Genomic DNA, 25,621 nt, shown 5'->3' on the forward strand with positions numbered 1-25,621 from the left:
TCCATGGAAAGGGATCTTTGTCAATGTAAAGAGGATAACTAAGACAGCAATGTCTGTACTGACAGCAAAGTCTGTTCTGGGATGATTAAGCAGTAGGAGGGACGTATGGGAAACATCCTCTAACATTAGTTGAGATGTTATTTCTAAGAATTTCAACACCTATGCCAAAGAAACGTTTACCATTTAGAGCATTATAAGATCCATTCAAATATTTAATATCCTTATCCAAAAAGAAGCTGCATCTTTCCAAGCAAGGAAAAAGAGAGCACATCAAACTCAGTTTGCATCTACTCATAGCCTTTTTGAAATAGAAATAATGGAAGTGCAGCGGGGGGCAAATTTTATGGCTGCTTAAAGTCAGGAAAATATGTCCTTCAGAAATTGTGAAGTTATTTATCGTCTTTGAAAACTTAGACTAGAACTAGACACTGGAATCTCCACAGTTAAGACAAAACTCTGTTTTCAATTCAGTTTGATATTGTAAACTATTAGGAATGTTGGAAATCAGAGAAAAGGTGCCCAAGTCAATCACACAGGGAAATTTTGCCCTGAAACTCTAAAGGTCGCTATGAGGTTTCTGCCATGAACAAAGCCATTGTATGTGAACAGCTCTCCTGTCCTGACATTTTCTGATTTTTAAGATTTTATTCTTTCAGAAGAGATTCTCTTTTCTTTATTGCTTTCATTTCTGAAGATGTCTCTAAAATGTTCATAGAAAGCTGCACTCCATTCTTACTACTATAAAGGAGAAAGCTCTACATGCCTTCCTATGAATATTGATCTTGACTATGCAATTCTGTCAAAATTATCCTGATTTTGTTCCAGGTCTCTAGACCAAGTTTTGCCTTTCTATTCATAGTGCTTTTGAACATTCTCTGGCCCTCTCATTGCTTGCCTTAAGTCACATATTTTTGCACAACTGTGTCTCTGGGAATACAGAAAAGCAAAGTTAATTTTGTTCTTTGCTTTGTCCTGTTTTAAACAACCTCCTCAAAAATTACTTAAGCAATATGATGTCATTTATCAAGTAGTAGGAACTGGGTGTGAATATCAAGCTTTTAAAGACATCTTTACCCAATTTTACTCCCCAAAACACAACATATTTTGCCAGGTGTTAGTTAACTTATTATGGTAATAGGTAAACACACTCTCCAAATACTGAAGAGTTGGTAGTCTCTAGAGAAATAGTATTGACTTCTCCTAAGCAGATATAAAGTGGAAACACAGAACACAGATAAATGCTCATATTTGTCAACCATCAAATCTAATACAGGCCAGGCAAAAACCAAGCAAGCAAAGAAAAAAATTCACAGAATAAATAATCCAACTTTTTCTCATCTATTGTGAAGCTAATGAGTGAATATTAGGGTATGTCTGAGGGAAAGATTTGATTTTATTTCAAATTCTTTAAAATTATTAACACAAGCCATCACACAAGAGCAGAGATGAAAATACTCTCTCATCCATTAAATTATGATTTCTGGTTTAAGGAACACATCCTACTAATACTGGATTTCAAAATACGCAGTCTAGAATCATTCATTTTTCACCCTGAAGGTTAATTTAATGTGATCATTTTCTGAGGCCTGTGCTGCAGTGACAAGTTGTTACAGAAAGCAAATTCTTGAATCATCCTTGCTATGGAACATTTCTATAGTGAATATTGTCACTAGGATCTATCTACACAAGATAAAAAAACAGCTGTGTTGTTGCTCATCTCGTATCTCAGACATCTTGTATTCTATCTTTTATCTTCAGGGCTCTCTCAAAGATCATCTTTCTGATACATACAACAGCAAGGATTGACTAACCTTTTTAACTAACAATTTTGAGAGATTTCTATGATACAGGAAACCTTCATATCTACTACTTGTTCTGCAGTTCTTCCTTCTCTATCCCTCTGGGTATTCACAGTGCAAGCGTGACCCTCCAGGCTGGGTGACAGTCGCAGCAGGGAGAGTTTATATTATCAATTTTTAGCTGACTCTAGTAGAGATGTGTCTGTGTGAGCCCTGAGGAAGGTAAGTTCGTATTTCTCTCCATTGTCTGGAACTCACACAGATTCATCCTAACAGAAAGAGTATTTCTCACTCGGTTCACATCTGTTTATCATGTGGCTATACAAACATTGATGCCAGGGACAGTCTGGGAGCAGGAAGGAGAGCTGGGAACCAGATGGACTTTATAAGCCACTCTTGCCTTGAAAGAAATTAATTTGAGTTGAGGTTAAGTTCAATGAGACATTTCCTAGCCAGCAATATCAGCTGGAGAAGCTGTCCACCCCACTTTCTCCTCACAGCTGTCTTCCAAAACCACCAGTCAAAACTAGGTATCTTTAAGGTGGGCATTTTATCAGACAGCTTGGAGAGCTGGCTCAGTAAAAATATGTAACATCCTCCCTTCCACTCCCCCAGAGATCTTACTTTAAAACAAGTTCTCTTCCCTGACTTGGTTCACAGCACAGTCACACAGGCAGAATTGACAAGATATAGAAAGATAGAAAAAACAATCAGCTTGACAATAGCTGCTCCCCCTTAAGTTCATTGCTTTGACTTCAGAATGGCATAGTAAAACCTTGTGGTTTTCATCAATTAATTGCTCAGTTCTTCCACATAGCTATGGAAAAAATCTTAGCACTCCAGTCTACAAGTATTTCCTCACTCTCATAAACCCAGAATAAATCTAGTCACACCTGAAGTCTCTCTAGAGGTTTCATTTCAGTGAAAACTATTTCACAGATATTAGCTCAAAATTGTTAATTTTTGTGCCATGGGAAGACACTTTATCAAGAGTCAATGAAGACTGAATTAAAATCATGCAAGTTTTCCCTCCAACCATGCCATTTTTATTGATATCTATGGATATTGCTAATGGTTCAGCTGCATGCCAGAAGATTTGAGTCCAGTCATATATACTTCATATATACTACAGATAGGATTTGGGACATATGAACAGGTCCCAGGTATGTGCAATGTAAGAAGCTCACGTCCAGACACCTTGATTTATTCCAGACCCAACAGAAGGTACAGGCAGTGTTAACATGGGGACCCAACCCATCCCAAAACAACACCCAGCCCATACTAACAAACTCACCCTGCTCACAGCACTGATGCTCATAGAACTTGTCCATCCACAGGACTTCAGGGGCTGACCATGGGCAGACAATAGCAGGATGATGGGATTTTACTCTTCATATTCAGAACAGGGGTGGCAAAGAGCAGTCTTACAGAACAGAACTTGGTAATGGTATTTGGTCAGGTCCCCAGGCACCCAAATATTCACCTGTCCATCTCACTCCACTCATTATTATCTCTCCAACTTCTTTCTAATCCACTTTGCTCCTGCAGAGCAACTCATATTTCCTTGTCAAAGCCAGACACCAGAAGCTTTGCTAACAGCTTTCCCAGAGAAGAGTCTTACTGCCTCAACAACCTATTCCTTGAGATTCACTAAGTACTGAATATACATTTAGGTTCCTTTTTTTTTCTTTTCCATAAAAAAATAGACATTTTTTGACTTAATTTAAATTTAAATTTTAAATTTAAATTTAGCTTCTCCTGCCCTGGCTTTAACAGTGCCCGAAGATACAATATTGTACTGAGAGACACAGAAACAACGCTGTATTTCCTCTCTGGCAGTGCTGTTTACATTGTGATACAATAAGGGACAATAATTAAAGAATATTCCATTGCCCTTGTATTCCCTTTCATTGCCCTTGTATTCCCTCCCTTTTCCTGCTCTCTGCCCTGTCTGATCTTTCCCTTTAAAAGGGTGATTTGTCAACATCCTGCCAGAACCGTCAATCCTGCCCCAGGACGTTCAGTCCATGTCTCAATTTGCCGCATTTCTTTACTAGCCATTTCCTCTCCAGCATATCCACAACAACCCACATTTCTGCCTTTGGCCTTACACTGCCTCCTCTCCCTCGCATTTTTCCTGCTTCTTTGGCAATGTTTCCTTTTTTCCATTTCAAGACAGAGGGCAAATGAGCAGTGACCTCTGTAGCTGGCACCAGGACCTCTCCTGTGGCTAGAGAGGAGCCAGCCTCTGCAGGAGAGGCAGCCAAGTCTCTTTCCCAGGAGAGGACTGTCACCTCCCCACAGCAGTTCCTCTCTGCTGTGAAGCAGAACAGAGTCAAGTCAAATTTAGATATTGATTAATCATCTGTTTTTCTATTTTCTTCTATGGCCTAAATTCTCTTAGGAGAATGTGGTTGCTATAATAGAGGGAGCTTTTTCCACATTTTTATCCTTAAGTACAAACTACTTCTAAAAGAAAGCTGTATAGATTTCTGCTTATCAGATTAAAAAAAAAAAAAAAATTGCAAGTTTTTTTTCATTTGAAGTATCTGGGTTTCAGCAGAGATGTATTAGAAGTACCACAATAGTACAGATGGGAAGTTAATTTCTTGAAAATAGTATTTGCTGGATGATGTGCTGCTTTCAGAGAACAGAGGGTCAAACAGGCATGTTTCTGCTTTTCAGCTAGCTTGCCCTTATGCTATTTATAAACCCAGGAAAAGCAGGAAGCACCCTAAATATATATTTATATGTAATGGGATAATTTTTCTTGTCATTAAGTTTCAATATTAAAATTTAAGGAGGTCAAGTGTGACTTGCATAGGTTTTGTTCAAACTATTTGTGAAACTCCTGTCACAGTCCTGCACCGATTCCCCTGCCCCACAAGTTACACATCACCCCTTGTGAGTGGCATTTGCATCTGAAGCACTTGGGCTGGGTGTTCACTGGCCCTTGCAGGGCCTCAGTACTGCCCCAGACCAGAATGGCCATTGCCATTTACATCATCTGTGGCTTTAGAAAGTACAAATTCAGCACTGCACAAATGGAAAGGGAGATGTAAAATTCCTTGTGTGTCCAAGTTTCCTAAAGCTAAAAAAAACCCCAAGAAACATAAAATAATCCTACATTAGTTACACTTTTGGTTTGGCATTCAGAGTCTGTATCACCCACAGGGCACCAATTCTGTTACAATCCTAATCATCTTCAAATTCACTTTTTAATTAAGAGAGAGAGACAATCTTTCAAATCTCCAGGCTCTCCACAGGTTTGTTTTTGGTTTTAACACGCTGCAGGACCTTCTGTTTCAAGGTCACTTTGGCTTCACCAAGTGGAAACGGGTCACAGTGACACGCAGTGCTAGAGCTGTCCATCTGCACACACACTAGTTCCAGTTAGTTCTGCATTATTCCAGCCCTGTTTTGCCTCTTTCACTGCAGAGTGTCATAACAAAACTGATTAATGAACAAGAAATTCAGCTGCTATCAGGCCAAACAACTGTGAGGGCTCTGCATAGCAAGTGGTTGTCAAAAATTGATGTTGGTTGATAGACACAGGAATGCCACTTCTATCCCAGTGAAGGAGGGTGACGAAAGGCACGTCTGAAGTGCCCAGTGCTGGCTCCCTGCCCCAGGAATGCCACACTTCTCCTCACTGGGACTGTGATAAGCCCAGCTATGTTTAGTTGTGTCAGTTCTGGCCAGCAGGTTGTCGATGGGAGCAGCCAGAGCTGCTGTTTGACACACCGGGTGTCCTGTCAGCACAAAGTGCTTTAGCCTTCAGCTGGTCTTGCACATACTCCTAATGTTAGAGACACACACACATCTGGGTGGGGAGGTGGGTCAAAAACCACTGTGAATTAAACAAGGAATTAGTATGGGAGAGTTGAGACATATAGATCTCACCGCAGTACCTTGGTAATGAGAAATTGAGTCTGAGCTTTTGCTGATGCTGTGAAGTCCTGTGGGACTCACAGCTTCCAGCTGTGGGAAACAAACTTATCAGAACAGGGAACCCTGGAAACCAAATTTAAAAGACAAAACAAGACAAACACAGTTTTCTCTTCAGTGAAGATGTCCTAGAAGAGTAAATTTTTCACTGATAGTCACAGAAACAAAGCCATTTGAAAGAAAAGTGCCCTGAGATATCCAAAGCACATTTCCTTTAAAGCTGTATGCTCTGATACAAAAGCATAATTAGGAAATGATCTGAAAGTCCAGGATGATTCACACTCAGAAATGTTCATACCTCTAGATGTGTTAGCTGTTGACATCATGTTATCAAGGTCAAATATTTAATTTTTAAAAAAATATACACACACACACACATTTTTATATATCTCCACAGTAGGAACTAAGATAGAGCTGCAGTTACTTTTTTAGTTTATTTCTTTTATTGAAAGAACTGCAGTGTTTAAAAATAAATTTAAATAAGATACTAGATTAATTGACCTAGATTAATTTTCAGAGTTCTGATACTTTGTTCTGATACTCATAGAGATTAGATTTTTAAAATTTGAAATAAACCCTATTAAATTAAAAAAAAAATAAATTTGTGGTATTCAGTATACTGAACAAATATGAAGTGATCTGAAACCTTTTTCCTCCAGATTCTGCTTCCAAAACTTTGGAAAAAAAAAACTGAAAAACTTTCTCTGCAGAGATTAGCTTCTAAATATTGGGAAGTATAAAGAAACCTAAGAACTTGGGAATTTCATTTGAGGGAGAGAATAAATAAGCAAGAATAAATGAAGGGACAATAAACCATTAGCTTTCCAATATTATCATTCTTTCTGTTGTTGAAAAAACAAAATACAGTGCCAATTAATTTGATTGCCACTGGTATATGAATAAGAAATTTTAGTATTTAAATCAAAATTCAGAATAAATTCAACAGTAGTATTTAGGGCTGCTCAGAGGGAATCAAAGACTTAAACCTGAACCATGAATGGTAGAGAAGATGCAGATGTAGATTGAGATGGTCTCAAATATCCTTTATCCTCCATTAAGTTTTAAGAAAAAGGTGCCCACCAAGTTAGTAGAAGGGCTCCCCTCGAGGTGTCAGAAGACAATTGAATATTTTGGGGAAAATGGTGATGCAAGAAGGTGTGTCCCAAGCATCTCTTCAGCAAGATGGAGAAAAAGTCACCAGTAAAAGCAAATTTAAAATTTTGTGACAGCAAAGTTGTACTACTCAAATTAGCACCTGTGGGACTTTGCCCAGGAAGACAGCAGAGTCATGGCAGGTCAAAATCCAATATCCCAGGTAAGCCATTAAGGCCAAGGATGTGGCATTTATAGTGGAAGGCTGTGATAGTCAGCAGAAGAGGTACAGAACTAAAGCAAACAGCAAGGTAGACAAAGCTTATTCTTCATCCACCAGGCAGGGGACCTGGTCATAAAAGGAGATCAGGTTGGTCAAGAAGGACCTGCCTTTCCTAAACCCATGTTGGGGTCAGAGCCCTTGGTTGTCCTGGTAATCTGCTCCATAACCTTCCCTAGCACTGAGGTCAGGCTGACAAGTCTGTAACTCCCTGGATCCTCCTTTCAGCCTTTACTGTGGATGGGTGTCACATTGGCCAGCCTCTAGTTTTCTGGGATCTTTCTGGTGAGCCAGGACTGATGACAAATGATGGAGTGGCTTGGTGACCTCTCCCACCAGCTCTCTCACCAGCTCCTTGGATGAATTCCATCTAGCCCCATAGACTTGTGAATGTCCAAGTGCCAGCAAATTTCTGGCTGGTTCCTCCTGGATTGCAGGGGATCTATTCTGATCCCTGTCCCTGTGTACCAGTTCAGGGGGCCAGCTACCCCGTTCTTTCTGTTGAAGACTGAGGAAAAAAAGGCATCAGGTACCTCAGCCTGTCCTTAACCCTTGGTGACAATGTTCCCCTCTGCTTCTAAAATAGGATGGAGATTTTCCTTGGCCTTGCTTTTGTTGTCACTGTATTTATAAAGACACTTTTTATTAGATTTCACTGTGATGGTCAGATGGAGGCTTTCTGATTCTCTTTCTACATGACTTAACAACATCCGTGTGCTCTTCCTGAGTTGCCTGTCTCTTCCAAAGTTTTTAAAGCCTCTTTTTTAACCCTGTTCAGCCAGGTGGGTCTTACCCACCAGCTCCTCTTACAGCACACAGGGATGTCCTGCTTCTGTACCTTTAAGATTTCTTTCTTAAAATGTGTCCAGCCTTTTGTTATTGAGGACTGCTTCCCGAGGGACTCTTCAAACCAGTGACCTAAACAGGCCAAATTCTATCCTCTGTAAGTCAAAGATGGTTTGTTGACCTCCCTCCTTACTTCACAAAAAGTCAAAAACTCTATCCTTTCCTGATTTTGATTTTGGAAGATGTTCAACTCAGAACTAAAGAAAGTTGTAAGGATGTATGGCAGCCACTCCAAAACCTACAGTTTGCACAAAGAAGGTTTTGCATCTTGGAACAGTAATGGAATTGCTGTTCAGGATTGCCAGAACTCACAGGCAGAGGGAAGGTTTGGGTTGTGCTCCTATGGAGCTACAAAAAAGATGCTTCTGGAGCAAAGCATCTGACAGTGACAGAAACTACCAGGACAGAAGAAGAGACATTTGAAACACACCATGTTTGTGAAGCCCATTTTATTAACAACTTGAGCATTATTTGACAAGCTCCTTCCCATCTCCATCAGTGTGTTTGCCTCAAAAATATTTCCACAAAGATTTTAAAATAAATGCAAGTTCTGACAAACGGAATTTGCCAGGAGTGCTTTGGCAAAGAAACCCACAATGTTGCTGCATGACAAATTAACAAACAATAAAAAAAAAAAATTAAAAAAAGATAAAATTCTAAGGAGGATTGCAGAGCCAAGCATTGATCCATTTCTTCTTTAACTGCAGGTTTTGGATTTTTGCCACTGGAACTGAAGAGGACCAGATCTCAGCCATTTGACTTCTGAGCAATCTACCTTAAGATTACCATCGTTCCCTTCTCAATTCCAGTGCAGATGATAAACATCTCTCAAATCAACACCAGATACTTCCCTTAAATCATACATAAATTAAGTTATTGCAAGGAGTATGCTTTCTCCCCAAAACACTGAATTTACTTTCTTTTTTTCTTTTCTTTCTTCCTAATCTTTTTCTTTCATGTTCCCAAACCAACTGGCTGAGGTGTCCCCATGGGCTATTGATGGCATTAAAGTGGACTGTTCAGCAGCTGTGCCCTACTGCCTGCCCTATTGATTAGTTTCTCACATGGCTCTTAATAGGTTTATTGATATTTTGGATTCATTTTGTCCTGATTTTTGTCAATCTTCACATTTTCACAGTCAGGTTCCATTTTGCTTGAGGAATGTATGCAATTAATCTAGCTTTTAAAAGGCACGATCTTTCACTAATGATTTATTCAGTGAATTTGTCTACCCATTTCTTTGCCTTTTCTACTCTTTCTTTGTTTTGAGGTTTTTTTGGCTCTCATTTTGTTTTGGTTCATGTATTTAGATAAGATCTGTGTATTATCTGCTGTTTTATGCAAACAATCTCCAAATCAATTTTAAATCTTTTTGTGCACCCCAGTCTGCCATTATTGTCAGACCACGTTTTAAAACTATTTTTATATTTGCAATACATTTTAACATCCATAAATTTTGAAATCCTTCACTGGTATTAACTGGCATAGGATGAATGTTGTTGCAAGGTAGCAGTGCTTTACTTCAGACAAAAATTTGTTTCTTTGCCTTTAGGAAGAAAGGCTAGTAAACAAATGCATTCAAGTCTGAGCTGTTACTCATTTAAGTCTTACTGTAGAGTAGAAAACAGGTCCAATGAAAATATTTGTCCCTAAGATTTCAGGGACTATGGAAATTGTGCAGCTTCTGGAACCTCTTCAAAAGACAGAGTACTAAGTGGGTTTACTGATTGCTGACAAATATTATGCCACCAAATATTCCAAGTTTCTCATATGTTGATTATTTCACTTGATTTTGTGTAATTTTTCAAGATTTTTACAATTGAGATGATGTTCTATTTGGCCTGCTTTGAAAGAATTAAGATATCATTTACCTCCAAGCTGTTTTCTCTATGTAAGAATAATCTCATTTATAAGACTTATTTTCAGTTATTTTTATGCTCTTTTCCCAGGGTGCTACTTCATGTACTGCATTGCTTTACATTTTTCATACAACCTTGCTGTTTATTTTTATATTATACCTACTGTTCATTTACAAATCCATGGTAACCAGGTGCCTTGCAATATCAATGATTTTAAATAAGTAGGACTGTCACTTGTAGATTAAAGCAAAAAAAACCAAAACAACTGTACCCTTCTACTATATTAAATGCACAGAAAAGGACATGTTACTTTAAATCCACCCAGGGAACTGGGGAAACCACTACACTGCACTATCCATGTGTAACCAAGATATAAGAATAATTCTGTCAAGTTCTTAACACAGCTCGTAACCAAATTAAATGGACAACAAAAAAACAATGACCTGCATCACTGTGGGCTTTGTCATTCCCTTGGTACTTCATGGACAGGTTAATTGCAAAAAGGGAAGCCTTATTTTCTCACAGGAAAACAAAAATCTCAGTGGGACTTCTGTAACTCTGAATACTGTTGAGGAAAATCCTCCATGAAGTTAATGGAAATTTAACTTCCGACTTGGTCAGATTTTCACCCCAGTATCTGTAACATTTAAGAGCTGGAGGAATAACCAAGTATTTTGGACTTAAAAATAATCTTGAAGAAACTAGAGGCTTTATAATTTTCACCATAAAGTCATTAAACACATTTTTAAAAGCCCTACACTTAAACAAACTGATAAACTATGGAAAGCATCAGCTTCTAGAATATCACACAGGAGTTTTTGCTTGAAAATAAGTTTGAAACTGCCTATGTGTTCATTCACTTAGCAGGGATTAATGATGGGATGCCTTTTAGGTTAGGCCACAACAAACAAATCAGAATTTTAAGAATGCCAGCATTTTTATGTGAGGGTTTTGTTTATTTTTGTTTCTTCATTTTAAGTCTTACAGAAATAACCAATATGACTTCATTTCATTTCAAGTGAGTGTTTATGTACATAATCACCTTATTCCACTATCATACTCTGAGCTTCACTGAAATACCATCACCTTTGTTTAAAAAACAAACAAATTCTTCAGCATAGGCACTGCTCAGCAACATCTGGCAGAACGAAACCCTAATTATAAGTGAGGCCTCTGGACTCTCCCTTAACACAAATTAAAATGCATTTGAGAAAGTAACATTTTTCAGGTGTTTCTCAAACAGCAGAGGACCTTAATACACTTTCTTTAAAGTAACATATATGTTTCTGGAAAATAGGTCTCTCTATAAGTTATATTTACACAATGAGTTGCCTTGATTTTTAGCTGAGTTGGAACCAAGACGGTGTCTGCCCTTTGTTTACGCAGGAGGATTAGAACAGGAGGATAAATGAGGGGTTCTTGGCTGGCTGAGGATTATACAAATAACAGAAAGACCTCATAAAACCAGATAGCATCCTGCTTCAGATTTGCAGCTCCAAAAAGCTAAAGTTTGGCAGGCACACACTGTGGTTAAAGCTTCCTTATTTGGGAAGAAAAGAGCAGTAATACTAAAAAGGTTGAGAGAGAAGCAGTATTCTCTGAGAAGATTTAAATTCAGATAAGCTAAAGCAGGCATATATTAACTGGGTAAGCATCAAACTGATGGTCTGATAACAACTTCTTCCAATGGAAGAGTTTGGCTCTCTGAAATGTGTTTCCAGTCAATTTTTATTAGACAGCAATATTTAATATCTGAATACAGAGTGTTCCAGCTTCCTTTCCCTTTGAAGCCTGGAGTGCTATGACTGCTCAAAGCAGGGAACCAGAGAACCTCCTGTTGCCTTTGGTCAGCAGCATCTCCCTCAGAAGCCAGGAAGGAGGCAGTGCCAGCTGCTGGTTAAAAAGCAGATACATTTTCTTGGAAAGCTCCAGGCTGTAAAACACACCAGATTGCCAATGACAAGGGTCAGTGTCCAGTCTGTGCCATGCTGGAAAACTACTTGCCATGGGCAAGGTTGGCAGGGACCGCTGGAGGTCACCTAGTCCAACCTCCCTGCTCAAGCAGGCTTCCCTAGAGCACTTTACTCAGGAATATGTCCAGATGGCTTTTGAAGACCTTCAGAGAAAGAGAATCTTGTCATTTAGTAAAATCAGGTCCTCAGAGAAACTATGGGGTTAAAAAGAGCCTCTAAACAGTCATCTGTCATGTTTCTTTGAGACAATTACACCATAGGGAACAACAGTTGTACCTATGTCTTTCCTGACCAACAGTTGCTTAATTTGTTCTCAGAAGCCGTTCTCATGACTGTTTGCAGGGCTCTGGTGAGTCATCTTCCTGTTAGGTTTCCTCAAGCCTAATCCAGGCTGTCTTTGTTGCAGTTTCAGCCCACAGAATTTACTGTCCTCCTACCCCACCCAAATGTGGGGGGAAAGTTACTGTCTGTGATTGCAGTGGCCTTTTATTAGACAATGACTACGGTGGTGGCCTCAGAATTCTCTAGACTAAGCAATAGTCTTTGACTTTTTTTTACAGCTCACGGTTTCTAGACTTGGGACCATTTTTGTTGTCCTCATCTGGAACCCCTTCAATGGGCCAACTTCTGCTTGAGTTGCAAACCCACAACCCTGAGACATTATTCTAGTCAAGATGCTACCACGCTTAGCACAACTGGGATTGTTCTCCTGTCTTGTGTGGTCTACTCTTGCTGTTGTGGCCCAGCAGGAAAAGTCCCCTTTTACCACAACAAAATAATGTTCACATAAACCAGTCCTTTTCAGACAAAAGGATCAGCATAGGAACTCAGTTGTCTGTCTACAAACATAGGTACTGCATTATTATACCACCAAGAGACTACTTATAGCAAGAATCTTCCCTTTTCTGACACAAGTTTTCCTAGAAATCACAAATCACATCTATCATCCAGCTGCAAGGATCCCCCCATGGGGTCTGATTAAATCTATTCTCTTAGCAGCCCAAATAATGTAAAACCACATGGCATTACAACAAGGACTTCTTGCATATGGAAGGCAACATTTTGGGGCGTAACACATCTTTTGCATGATCATATATTTATGGGTCAACTCAACATTCTACATTTGAAATCTCTGAGTTCCAGGTGGATTTTTAAAAACTCTTATCAGATTATTTAAAAAAAATCCAAACTGAATACATAATTTCTGTAAAGAGCATATTAAACATTAAAACCTGAACTCTAATAGAAATTAAAGGTATTCCTGAAAATTCTCCCTACTGCAAATATCTGTGTCTCTGTCATAATAGTCATGGGATCTAGGAAGCTTGCAGACAGACAGTGTATCACACAAAGACTGGGCTCTGTTATGCTCAAGAGGATCTACAGGGATGCCAACACTTTGCAGATTTCAATGCATTGAAAAATATTGCACCTTGACTATATAACCCTTGGCTTCTTATCTCCACATTTGCCTGCTGCAGCCCCATTATCTCTTGTTTGGTGTCTTCAAAAGACACAGGGAGGCTGAAAAGGATCAGCAAAGCTCTGGAAAATCTCTGGATGTGGGAGACTGGGTAAGGGAGACCAACATTCTCATAGCAGATAATTTATGTAAGTTTGGTTACTGGGACCAGTTTGTACACAAACAAAACATGATCAGCAGTGACTTAAGGGCCCAACTAGTTTTAGATTCACACAGCATTCTAGAAAAGCTAGAACTTAGAGGCTGATCTCCTGTAAAGGTAAATAGGCCATGGAGTGTCCCCTTTGGAGTTCACAGGCCTCTTGGCTAAACTGGATGTAGCTGGTAGAGAAAAGAACCAGTTAAATCTGCCCCTAAATTCCAGTTAACTCAAACCATGGGTTTGGCTCAACAAAAAAACCCTCTAACTGGTATTGTAGAAAACTGCAGCAACAGAGAAGAAATTTGGAACAGATTTTCTCAAATGCTTCTAATGCATCCAACCTTTTCTCTCATAAAAACAGTAAGCACGTCCCTTACACACAAGCGACAAGGGGAAACAAGCATATGTGTATGAATGCTTATATGTAACTTGAAGGAGAAAAGGAATTCATAGTTCCCTAATTGCTTTCAAAAGCCACAAATGATCCTAAATTTCTTTGTAAACAAATCTCACTGAATGTCTTCTCAAGGTCGAAGTTTAGTTGTGTACCCTTGAGCTAATTTACTGTGTTGTAAAGCTTGAGATCAAAAAGTATTTAAAAGTATATAAGCAGAAGACTAGAAATAATAGTCTATGATAAAGGATATTGTAATGCATCAAATTAAAGAGTCCAGCCTTTATTTATTTCCAAAGACTCTGGAAGCAATTATTAAAGCTGAAGAGCTGTGGGTTTAATGAATGTGGAACATTATTACTTGTCAAAAATATCCTATGTCCATGATTAAAGGATATAAATTAAATCAATAATTTGATTAGAATTGCTTTAAGCAAAAACCTAACTAGGAAATATTTAAGAAAACCAAATGTAGAACCTGTAAATGTAAAAATAAAAGGAAGAGAAAGACAAAAAAAAGAAAGAGAAAAAAAAGGATTTGCACAGTTAAACATGCCTTACAGGCAAGTAAAACAGTAGAGGTCTGGAGAAGCTCCCAGCAGTGAGTTACATCATTTACTGCAATACTTGACTAAATTTCAAAAGAACTTGGAGAGTAGAACATTCTCTGTATAATACTAGCAGGCCAATTGTGGGCTCCAAATAAAAGGAAGGATTCATCATTTACCATCCCTTATGCAGCTTTCTTTTCATTACAACAAAAGGCTGTTTCAATTAGAGCTGAGCAGATTCTCTGTGCTGAGTTCAGTTCAAAGTGTTCTTATGCAATGCCAGCATCTCCAGGGATCAGCCTCCCTGCAGGCCAAGCTGTCCCAGTGCTGGGACTGAGATTTGTTTGGGTCAAGCTCTGCTTGCCATCTCTCCCCTCAGCTCTGCAGAGCGCTGGTTCTCAGAGAGGGGCCTGATCCCACCTCTTTCCAGCAATTTCAGCTATGTTGTCTCCCACCCTTTGGGCTGGATCTCGAGGCTCCTGCAGGGCACCAGGAAAACACCCCCTTGGCAGCTCTCCTCACTCCTCTCCTGAAGGGATCCTGCAGTTCCACTACCTTGGGTGTGTTTGGGTCTGCAATTAACCACACACTTGTCGGCTGCCTTCTCCTTTTCCAGCCACAATAATGCCAGAGATCTGCATGCAATTCCCACCCCCACAGGCGTTTCTTAACAGGAGAGTTAAAGGGAGTCTTACAGGTTCCCCCTAGAGACACAGGGACTCTCATGTACCCAGCCTGTTTAGAAAAGCACACATAATACTCAAAGCTTTGTGCACCTCATGATATCTCCTCCAGCACTGGAAAACTCAGTCATGCAATGGGTTGCAAGGTGTCTGCAAACTGGAAGCAAATCCATACAGACTTGAAGCCATGACACTGTGCAGTGTTAATAGTCATCCTCATTTTTAAAATTAATTCAATACACTTGTCTCTGCCTACAAGCTAAAACATGACACCAAAAATATACTGTGTTTCCTAACAGCTAGATAATACAAAATATTTTCAACAAATTCATTTAATCTCTGAGTCTCATTTACAGTTGAGTACTCTATAGCTGAATGCTAAAAAAGAAATAGGATCCATCTTAGAAGTGCAAATGCCTGTAAATGGCTGAGTACTCGGAGAAAAACAACATAGTAATTGTGCCTCTCACTATTTAAATGAAATAAACACAGGTGAAGGAAACATAGCTACATAACTGCTGAGCAGGCTCTGACCATTCCTCTTCAATAATGTGAATAACAGGGGCATCTCCAGACACAATTTCCAAAAAACCTGAACTCTTTTGCCCTAAGTATGTTGGTCTGTAAATATAACAGTGTGAAGTGTTAGGACATGCTTATTACATTATGTCAGACCCCGACAGCTGATGCTGATTGGCTGCAAGAGCTAACATTGTTTATATCTTGTATATAATACCCCTTCCACCAAACCCAAACTTTCTTCACTTTCTATTGTTAATAAGTTAAAGTATTTAGAAGCTTTTGGCCAGCACCAAACCCCAAACCAGTGCATTCAAAAGCACATTCTATTGTATAACACTAGTATTTCCTTTTTTTCACTTATTTTGGGATCTCATAGTACAGTCCTATATTTAAGCTGAATTTTTCAGTCTTAAAACTTCCTCTGACCTTTGCCTGAGAATGTCTAACATTATTTTCATTAATCATTTGAAATTGTCTGTAAAGGATACACAGAAGTCCCTCTTCTTGGAAGTGAGTGAGGTTCCCAAGAAACTTTCCCCTGCCACATCCACTCCACAGAAAAATACTGGTAATATCTCAAAAGAAAATGATAGCCCTAATTATGGGAAGGGAAGGAATTTGACTCACACTGCTTCTGGGGCAGCAGCTGCAGCATGCTGCACTTAAGAATGCCAAGGAAATTTTCTTTTTCCTATATTTTTTTCCTTCCTATTCTAAAATAAAAAGCAGCTCTAAGAAAATTTCTAAAAGCAATTTTTGCTGCATTGTGGGCTAAATCAGACACTGGGAAATAGCAGATTTACAATTACCTATATGTCATTACATTAAGATGCTATGATCCTTTCTGATTAGGGGACCATGCATAAATTTTCTCAGCAACATATTTGTTTCATGAGGGGAGTGGGACTGTGTAGAGTGGCCCAATGACATAACAAGGACAATTCTGAATTTCAAATTTCTGAACTTTTGAGGGCTTGGTTTGCAAACCAAATAGTAATAAAAACAATATCCCACATTGCTGCTAATCTACAGTTTATAGTATTGTAGTAACATCTGTGCTACTCCATTAGTGCAAAATTCTGTGCAACAGAAGGCATGGCTATTAATTGTACCTAACATTATTAAAGACCTAGGTTGATATTTATATGACCTCATGACTGAACTCCTGTAGCATTATCCTGATGTAGTTGCCATTTTCCCCAAAAATGGGTCTTACTACTTAAAACAATGGATGGCAATGTCCAATGGCTGGCAGTGTGGGGCATCTTTTGTTAATAGTGTTTGACATGGGGAATATTCACAAATAAGATTACTACAGTTCTTTTGCCAGCCTGCTTTAGATACAGAAACACGTTAGTTTATCCTTCTTGCTTGTTTAGCTTTGGATTCACCAGGCACAATGAGAACTGTGGTGCACGTTCTGTGTGTATCAGCTGGAAGTGGGATATACCTTGGATGAAATGGGAAATTAGCACGAAACTCTTCCCTCAGAAAACCATCCTGTCTACCTCATTCCAGTACTTCATTCCAGGCAGAACTAGGAGGTGGCAAACAAAAGGGGCCCATTGCAGGGCACATGCACAGACAGAGGAAACACATGATTGTCAGAAAAAGGAGTTGTTATAATGAAAAAGGAGCAATGCCTTTACAAACCCTAAAACTCTAACACACAGATGCTTTTACACGTAACACTGAATGAAGCACACAGAAACCTATTCCCATTGTAGCTAAATGCTGCAAACAAACTATGAAATAGATACATAGAGCATTAGGGAAAAACAGTGACTACAACATGAAGGGAAATTATTTATGTCAGAGTTTTGCAGTGGAAAAATAATCTGAAGAAGGAGAGCTGAACCGAGAGAAAAAATTAGGAGTTTAGAATGACACTTAAACATGGTCAATCCCAGCTCTTCTCAATTATTTTCAAAATTGAAAAAGAATTACAATCCATACTTGCCCCAAATGAAAGACAACTGGAAGTATCCCATTCCCCCATCTCTGGAAAATGACTGAGTCTTTCCCTTTAAAATTAAAGGCATTTCAGGACGAGACAGTCTTTCTTACACCAAAGTCCTAATTGAAAGAACATGGCATGACCTGAAGCAAAATGTTAATTAAAACCGTTCTGCATTTCTTTTCCAAGCAAAGTCCTTTTGTCTGACTTTTATAGATTAATTTGACACACTCCCTTCCCTTGCCTGGAAAGTTCTGGGGTTTTTTGTTTATTCTGTACAAAGCATGAAATTATTGTCCTTAATTCTTTGTTCTTTCCAATTGCATGAAACTTAGCAATATTTTCAAACATATTTGTAAGATGATGAAGGCCAGAGCTGACATATGAAAAACACATGTGTGTCCATTTACATGGAGCAAATCCATACTCAGTATACATGAAAACCAGCACTTTACTTTTTAGGTAATTAAATTAGCTAATTATTTTTTTTGTCCTCAAAGCATTAAACTACCAATTAACACAACACACCTCCATGTTTCTGATGGCAAATCAATTGCAGAAACAGTACTGTTATAAATCCCTCCATCATCGTCCAACACAAATTTCTTTATTTCTTTATTTGTATGTACAAGAAAGCTCACTTTATTTAGAAAGTCTTGAAAGAAAATTCACTCTAAATTTATTTTTCTACTAGTCCTTTCACTCTTAGGCTATAGAGCCTATTTTCTGTACTTTCCAATTAAAAATAGCAAGCTTCTTACCCCAACTGTGGCAACACCTGAGAATGGTAACTGAAAATGAGATTCATTCTAATCTTGTATTCTAAATTCCCAGGTTCTAGCAGAAGGTTGACATTGTTTAGAGTGCTGAACATTATCCCATCCAGAAAGTTCTCCTGTGTCTAATTTCAAGAACACTTTTAAACACACCAGCAGTTAAATTAAGCAAGCTGCATAAAGTGCAAAGAGATTTTTATTTTCCTGGAGGCCAACAACATGGTGAGATTTGGGCAGACCATTTCACACTCAGTAAAACTTCTATTTCCTTTTAATGCATTGCCCACCAAAACAAGCACAGGCAGAAAAGACCAAGAAATTGAAGAATTAAACCCAGATTTTCAGAAAAACATCAAAAACAAAAAAAAACCCCAAACAACCAAACAAACCAAACCAAATGATAAATATGAATAAATACCATGGAGAAAAATCAGATGGCTGAAGAAAGAGGTTGCACCTTGTTGTTTCTATCCTTGAAGAAAGGCAGGGAAGGGAAATTAAGTGGTTTTCTGTGGTGCATCCTGATCCCAGGTGACAGCAGTTACCTCCCAGGCAGTGCCTTTGGCTGAGATGGGGAAGGCAGAAGAAAGAATCTGATAGTAAATCAAATGGTTTTCAATGGGGAAAAGTAAAAAGGGGTTGAGGGGACATTATGAAATTGCCATCTAGGAAAACTTTTGCTTGGAGAGTTTAACGTTTACCAAATGGATTCTCTTTGAAATACTTGTATATACTTCAATAGCCTTTAAAGTGAAAGCTGTAAAATACTTATTGTGCTTACTCTGCTGGCCTGGAAATTGCAGTAGCTTGCATATTTTAAATACATGGACTGTTATCTCTGAGGAATTAATTTCTCAGACATAATCTAAATAAGTGAAACTGGAGAAAATAACTAAACTACTTAAGAACGTTTTGTTCCATGAATTGTCACCATGAATTCTGGTTCATCTATAGTTCACAGCCAAAAGGAATCCAGGGAAAAATATTTTCTGGGCCTATCTCATGTTTCAAATTTCAGCTAAGGAAAATAAATGGATATTTAATTGAACACATCCCTTACAATTTCTCCCTTCATAACAGTTTGGAAATCAATCATAATAATTCCACTTCAAATAGCATTCTGAATTGCAGGTATGCAAGCAAATAGTTGAAATCTAAATTAATACTGGAAACAATTTTGAGTCTACAAGTGACATAAGGAAACCTATAATTTAAAAGGAAAAATGAGCATTTGTAATTTGTCCTGCAAAAATTGGAGTTGATCTCTTTCTCCCTCCTACCACATTGCCAAGAAGTAAAAACATAACAAAAAATTATAAATATAAAAATAATTTTTATGTGAGACACTGTTACAAAAAGAGAGAATAACTATAAATTATTTCCCAAACTATCAGTATTACCATCTAACATCAAATTACAACAGTCTTTTTACAAAACAAATCTGCAAACTGTGCTATTTTTCTGTAATTTATTGCAGCTAATTACATCTAAACAATAGACAGATTTTTTTTTGTTCTGAGTCAGGGAAATAGGTGGAAAAACACTTTAATTTTCAGAGAGAAAACTTATCTTATAAAATTAAATAGTTAATGTATATTTTGGGGGCGTGACTTGTAAGACAATGATGTAGGGTGATTTCTATGCTACATGGAAGGATATATAGGGGAATAAATAAGCAATCCAACCAGTTGCACTCAGCAAATATAAGTGCAACAGAGAGGTGCCAGGCAGTACAGGAAGGTAACCCAGGGGTCAGCAAACAGCTCCATGGAAGCCCTTTCGGTCCTGTTAAATATTTCAGCTGAGCTCTGTCTGCAGCTTGGGAAACTTTAAAATGGCCTTCTCCCTTTCTCCTTAAAGCTCCTGAACCTTTACCCTGTGTAAGGACAAAACATGGGCTCCAATAAATGACATGCTAAGAGTATACGAAGGGCAGAGCAAGAGTCCACCTTACCGAGTATAACTTCTCAGCCTCCAAGCAGAAGCAATTTAGGGCATTTTCCAAGCTTCCTGTGGTTTTCCTTCTCAGTTACCCCAACAGATATCTCTTCCAATTACCTGTTCAGTTGCCCTTTAAATCCATGTTGTGGAAATAAAAGGAACACAGTTTTTGACAATGAATCCCACAGGTCTGCAAGCTGATTATTTCATCTAGCCAAACATTTGTACAAAGCACAGCAATCTCTTTAAAGTGGGGCTCAATATAGTACTTTATCTCTGGGGCTGGAAGGTCAACAAACTGACAAGTGTCTTCACCTTGTAAACATCAATGACTTAAAAATTTGTTCCTTCTTTCAGGCTCTAATTGTCCCATTTCAGTTGTGTTCTCCCATCCTTTAGCTCTGTTGTGACACCACACCTTCAAACTCAAAAAAAATTAATCCAGCCCAGCCCATCTTCACTCTCATTACAAAGCACTTAAAAATTCACTTTTGTCATTAAGCTTTGTAGTTGCTTTTTTCTTTTTCTTTCTTCTTTTCTCCAAATCCCACATTTGGGTCATTTAAAAATCCTGCTGGCTTTACCTCCAAAAAACTCCAGACCTCTACCCCTATAGCACTGTAAAACCTGATATCCAGAGTGCCATGAATACCATGAATATCCATCTCCACTGATGTAAATCCCTCATGTCTGCCTTTCTTAACATCAGTGATGCATGGCCCAGTACAAATGAAATAGAGCCACAAAGATGCTAGAAAGGGAGAACAGATAAACCACAGGAGCCACAGGGAGATCTGGATGTCAAACATAAAGAAAACTCCTATTCAGCCCAGATCCCCTGGGCTCACAACGTGGCAAGCACAGATGGAATTTTCAGGGACTGTTGTTGCCAAGCTCTAGTAGAGACTAGATAGGAAATTTTCAGAGGGGATGGTGATACAGTCAGATTTACAGAGGTTCCTGACTCCAGGCTCTCCAGTTTCTTTAACCACCTGAAGGTAGTTATTTTATTTTTTTTTTACCATTGTGTAGACTGTGTTTTGCCTTTAATTTGTTCATTGTCTGCTGAAACATTCTCCCCAGAAAATCAGCCTAAGACTGATGATAATCAATGAAAAATCAGGTCCATGCTTTTCAAATTATACAGTAGATAGAAAAGTTCTCATAAAGGAATGTACTACATAACTTCAATAACAGCCACCTTTGCCAGTTTCACCTAAACCAAATTTTAAAAGTAAAATATTTTATCTTTTGCTTTCTCAGCAAAGGGCCACCTACTTTGTGCTGCGTGACATTCTAGAAATGATTTATGCAGAGACTTCCAGCTTAAACTGCAAGCCAAGGTTTCAAAGCAAATCTTTTGTGATCTCCTCTTGTTAAACAGTATTTAAATTAAAACAGTATTTAAATTAAAATAAAATCAGCAAGTTTGTTGTAAGTGTATTTTTAACTGAGTCTCATTGGTTGCCTTCAGTGAGAGCCCATGGAATCACAGAGTGGTTTGGGTTGGAATGACCTTTAAAGGTCATGTAGTACAAGCCCCTGCAATGAACAGGGAGATCTTAAAGCAGATATGATTGTTCAGGACCCCATCCAGCCTGACCTTGAGTGTTTCCACGGATGGAGCATCTGCCACCCCTCTGGGCAACATGTGCCAGTATTTTACTATATTCATTGTAAAACACTTCTTCCTTACATCTAGTCTAAATCTTTATTTTAAAGCAATTTTCCCTTTGTCCTACTGCAACAGGCCCTACTAAATGGTTCTCCCCATCTTTCTTATAAGGCCCCTTTAAGTACTGAAAGGCTACTACAAGGTCTCTCTGGAACCTTCCCTTCTCCAGGCTGACAATCCCATTTCTCTGAGCCTGTCTTCATAGGAAATTTGCTGAGATTGCACTCAACCCCTCTGTCTGTGTCATTAATGAAGACATAAATAGCACTGGTCCCATTATGGAGCCCTGAGGGACAGCACTTGTCACTGATGTCCCTGGTCAGGACTGTGAGCGGCTGTCCCTCTGGATGCAACAATCCAACAATTCCTCATCCACCTAATAGTTCTTCTGACAATTCTTAAAATACCATGGTTCAGTAGTATCTGGTTTCTTCTAACTCCCAAAGGGAATCCTGAACTCATGAAATATTAGACAAAAATCCTTCGCCTTAAGAGAAGGACTAGAGATCCTTTGTTTAGTTTTTCTTCCTCCCTTAGCAACAGATTCAAGCAAGGGGTGTGAAGCAATTCTCTTGGACACTGAGTATAATTATAACTAATCATTTCCTTCTTTCTCCTTGGAGCAACATACATTGACTTCACTTCAAGGTAGTTGCCCGACACAATTCAAATTTAATTACTCTTTCTGCCTGATAAACTCAGTCTGTGAGCAAATATGTCTCGTTTTCAAGTTTGGCTAGACAAGCAGTGTAATAAAGACCTTTCCACCCCTGGTGCAGCCTGTAACTATTGAAATCTTTCCTGGATGATAAAAAAGCCTTCTCAACCACAGAACTTTATCTTAATAGCCCTGTTAAATAAAAAAAAAAAAAATCTAATCACTGATAAAATTCTAAACTAATAAAATGACTGCCAATTGCAATGAATTCTCCTGTCAGAATTGCTTGATGTGCAACCAGAGCAGGTAACAACAATGTTGATGCTGTCTTTCAAATTAAGGTTTACAAGGCAAGGAGGAGAATGGCCATAGTCATTCTAAATAACATTCTAGTTTTTCCCCCATTGAGTAAAAGTTTCCAGTCTCTGAATGGTGGTAGTAGTCTAATTTGTATAATCACTGGATAAAAATATCCAGGCAGGAAATTCTGACAGGGTTGCCTGTGATTCTCACCTTGTTTTATCTGCTGAGACTCCCTGCCCAGACTCAAACTAATACAGCATTATTAGAGAATAATTATTATTTTATTTTTTGACTCTCAATAACATCTCCAAAAGGGAATTTCTATACTTGAATTCATCTTTGGATAGCCCTTAGCAATGAGCAAAACACAGAGCTCTGCAGGACTTGGGAAGTCAGTTCCAATGCACCTCAAAAATACTCAGACTGTCTTCCAGAAGTAGGAAGCCAGTCAAAGGCAAGGGGCATCTCTAGTCAGGCCCATTTTAAAGCTGTTAGAAGGCAATTAAAATATTCTGATCATGGGCTGCCAAAGGACAAGCACAAACAGTTGCAACTCCCTGGGGAAAATACGTCAGAAGCAGCAGATTTCTCAGACACGAGGCCAAGAGCAGCATTTGACATACACACAACTGAGTCTGCAAGAGGAAGATGAAAGGAAGTATGAGAAACAGTTTATACCCTGTAAAATCAGCAACCAAAACATGCTTTTCCTTGGGAGAGTTTTAACTCATGGCCACCAGCAGTTGCTCCCCTCTTCCTTGCTCAAACTGAGGTAGGTATCAGGCAGGTATTGAGCATGTGCTATTTGCCTTTTCTTTCAGTGAGGGCTAGAAGTGATTAGCATGTCTCTATTAATACAAATTTTCAGTGAAACTCCCAAAAGTAAAGAAACAATTGGTGGTAACACAAAACAAATAAAGAAAATTTCAAAGACCCAAAAATTACCCCTCCAGCACAGTAAAAAGAATAAAATTGACAAAAACATTTCAAATAAAATTAGCAATGTCAAATGAAGCAAACACTGCACTTTAATGCTCCTGTTTAGTGGGGGCCCTGTTTTGAGCTGGACATACTTCATGCATCCCATTATTTTTCTTTAATGAGTGAATTTTGCATCCAACTTTTCTAGGACATTCCAAGCAGGAGTACAATAGGTCTGGATAAAGGATCAGTCTTGTTCATGCTCTGTTGCACCAGTGCAGGGTGGACTACTAGCACTGATTAGCTCAGCTTTCATGTGTACATGAATCACATTTAGCATAAAACCACCATGATCCTAAATGGAACTACCAAAGGAGGAATAAACACCATGTGTGAGGCTGTTACAATGTCCTTACAAGGACAGATAAATGATTGATGTTTAGCTAGAATGCTTTGAATCAAGGCTGGCTGATGGTGAGAATATATTTTCACCCACAGTACTGCCAAACCTAAGATAGTGACCCCTGTTGTCAGCTTTCCCTGCAGCTGTCTCCATAATGATATTGTCTTTCTTAGTGATAGTGGTAAACCTAAAAGGAAAAATTCCCTTCTTATACACCACCTGATCTCTATCTCAGATTTTCATTCTTTCACAGCAGAAGATTGGCATATATCCTGGGCATGCATGTAGAGTGCCACGGAAGACAGGAAAACAAAATTATTGTAAAACATTTATATGAAAGAAAAATAACCCCAAATACAGTTGATTTTAAAAGAGATCTGGAGAGATGTTTTTACTAGTCTTGGCTTGACTTCAGTTTTATAATCTTACTGTGCTGAAACAAAACATTAATATCAAGCAATGTCAAACCATGGACTCAAGGGGGATTCCAAATGCTATAGTGCCTCCATTCTACATAGAGAAGAGAAAAATTAGTATTACCAAACTCCATGCTATTTTTATAAGTACCTAAAAGCAGCTAAGGCTCAGATTTGTTAGGGAAAATGGTTGTATAAAAATGTATATGGAGATGGGTGGCAGAAAACTTTTCAGATAGACAGAGCTGATTCCAGAGTGTTCAACTGTTGGCTGTATCTTGTAAAAAAAGTAGTTCTAAAAGTTATGTTCTCTAACTTTTAAGAAAAATATAAGACCCACACAAAGTACCTTCATGCTCCTGAACTATTTGAGAAATAAAACCCAAGGACACATAAGCAATATATATTTTATCTATAATGAAAGATAAGACAACTTTGTTTTTTGCAAAGCATAAATAAATAAATAAATAAATGTAATGCTCTTTTCTGATTTTTGTAGTTTTAGAAAAATTTTCTTCTTCTGATATTGATACGATATACATTACCAAGAAAAGCAATAAGGTTGAACAAAGAAGCAGGTACACCAATTAAACTTCATGTTACCACATAGACAAAACAATGAAAACTGAAAATAGTTTAATTGCTTTATATCTAGCTCTTGTCAAATTAAGATATATTTGTATATATACACTCTGGAAAATCATCTCAATAAGCAATCTCAATAAACTTCTGAAACAGTTTTGCAGAATGACTTTAAACAGCCCAACACATATGTCTTTATCCTAATTTACTGCAGAAGTGTATTATGATAAACTGAATATATGTATTTTATTTCTGAATATGTATGCTGTACTTCAGTGTCACAGCATTAATCCCTATAATTGCATTTGGTTGAGTTCTAACACGGGAAGAAGATATTTGGCTTAGAAAAAAATGTGAATTTTGAAATAAACTGTCCTTTGAATGACACATTTTCAATCAATATACCCCAAGTTAAAG

The 25,621-nt window shown here is 38.3% G+C and overlaps 1 long non-coding RNA gene across 1 annotated transcript in view; it reads left to right on the forward strand.

Annotated features, from left to right (window-relative positions):
* Positions 1-11,039, forward strand: part of LOC111928841 (uncharacterized) — a 33,329-nt gene extending 22,290 nt beyond the window's left edge. Inside the window, exon 4 of the long non-coding RNA XR_015286886.1 lies at positions 8,673-11,039. This is a non-coding gene — a long non-coding RNA (uncharacterized LOC111928841). The remainder of the gene's footprint in view (positions 1-8,672) is intronic.
* Positions 11,040-25,621: the final 14,582 nt, after the last annotated feature.

Source organism: Cyanistes caeruleus, chromosome 5 (assembly GCF_971803275.1).
Source record: "Cyanistes caeruleus chromosome 5, bCyaCae1.hap1.1, whole genome shotgun sequence".
NCBI lineage: Eukaryota > Metazoa > Chordata > Aves > Passeriformes > Paridae > Cyanistes > Cyanistes caeruleus.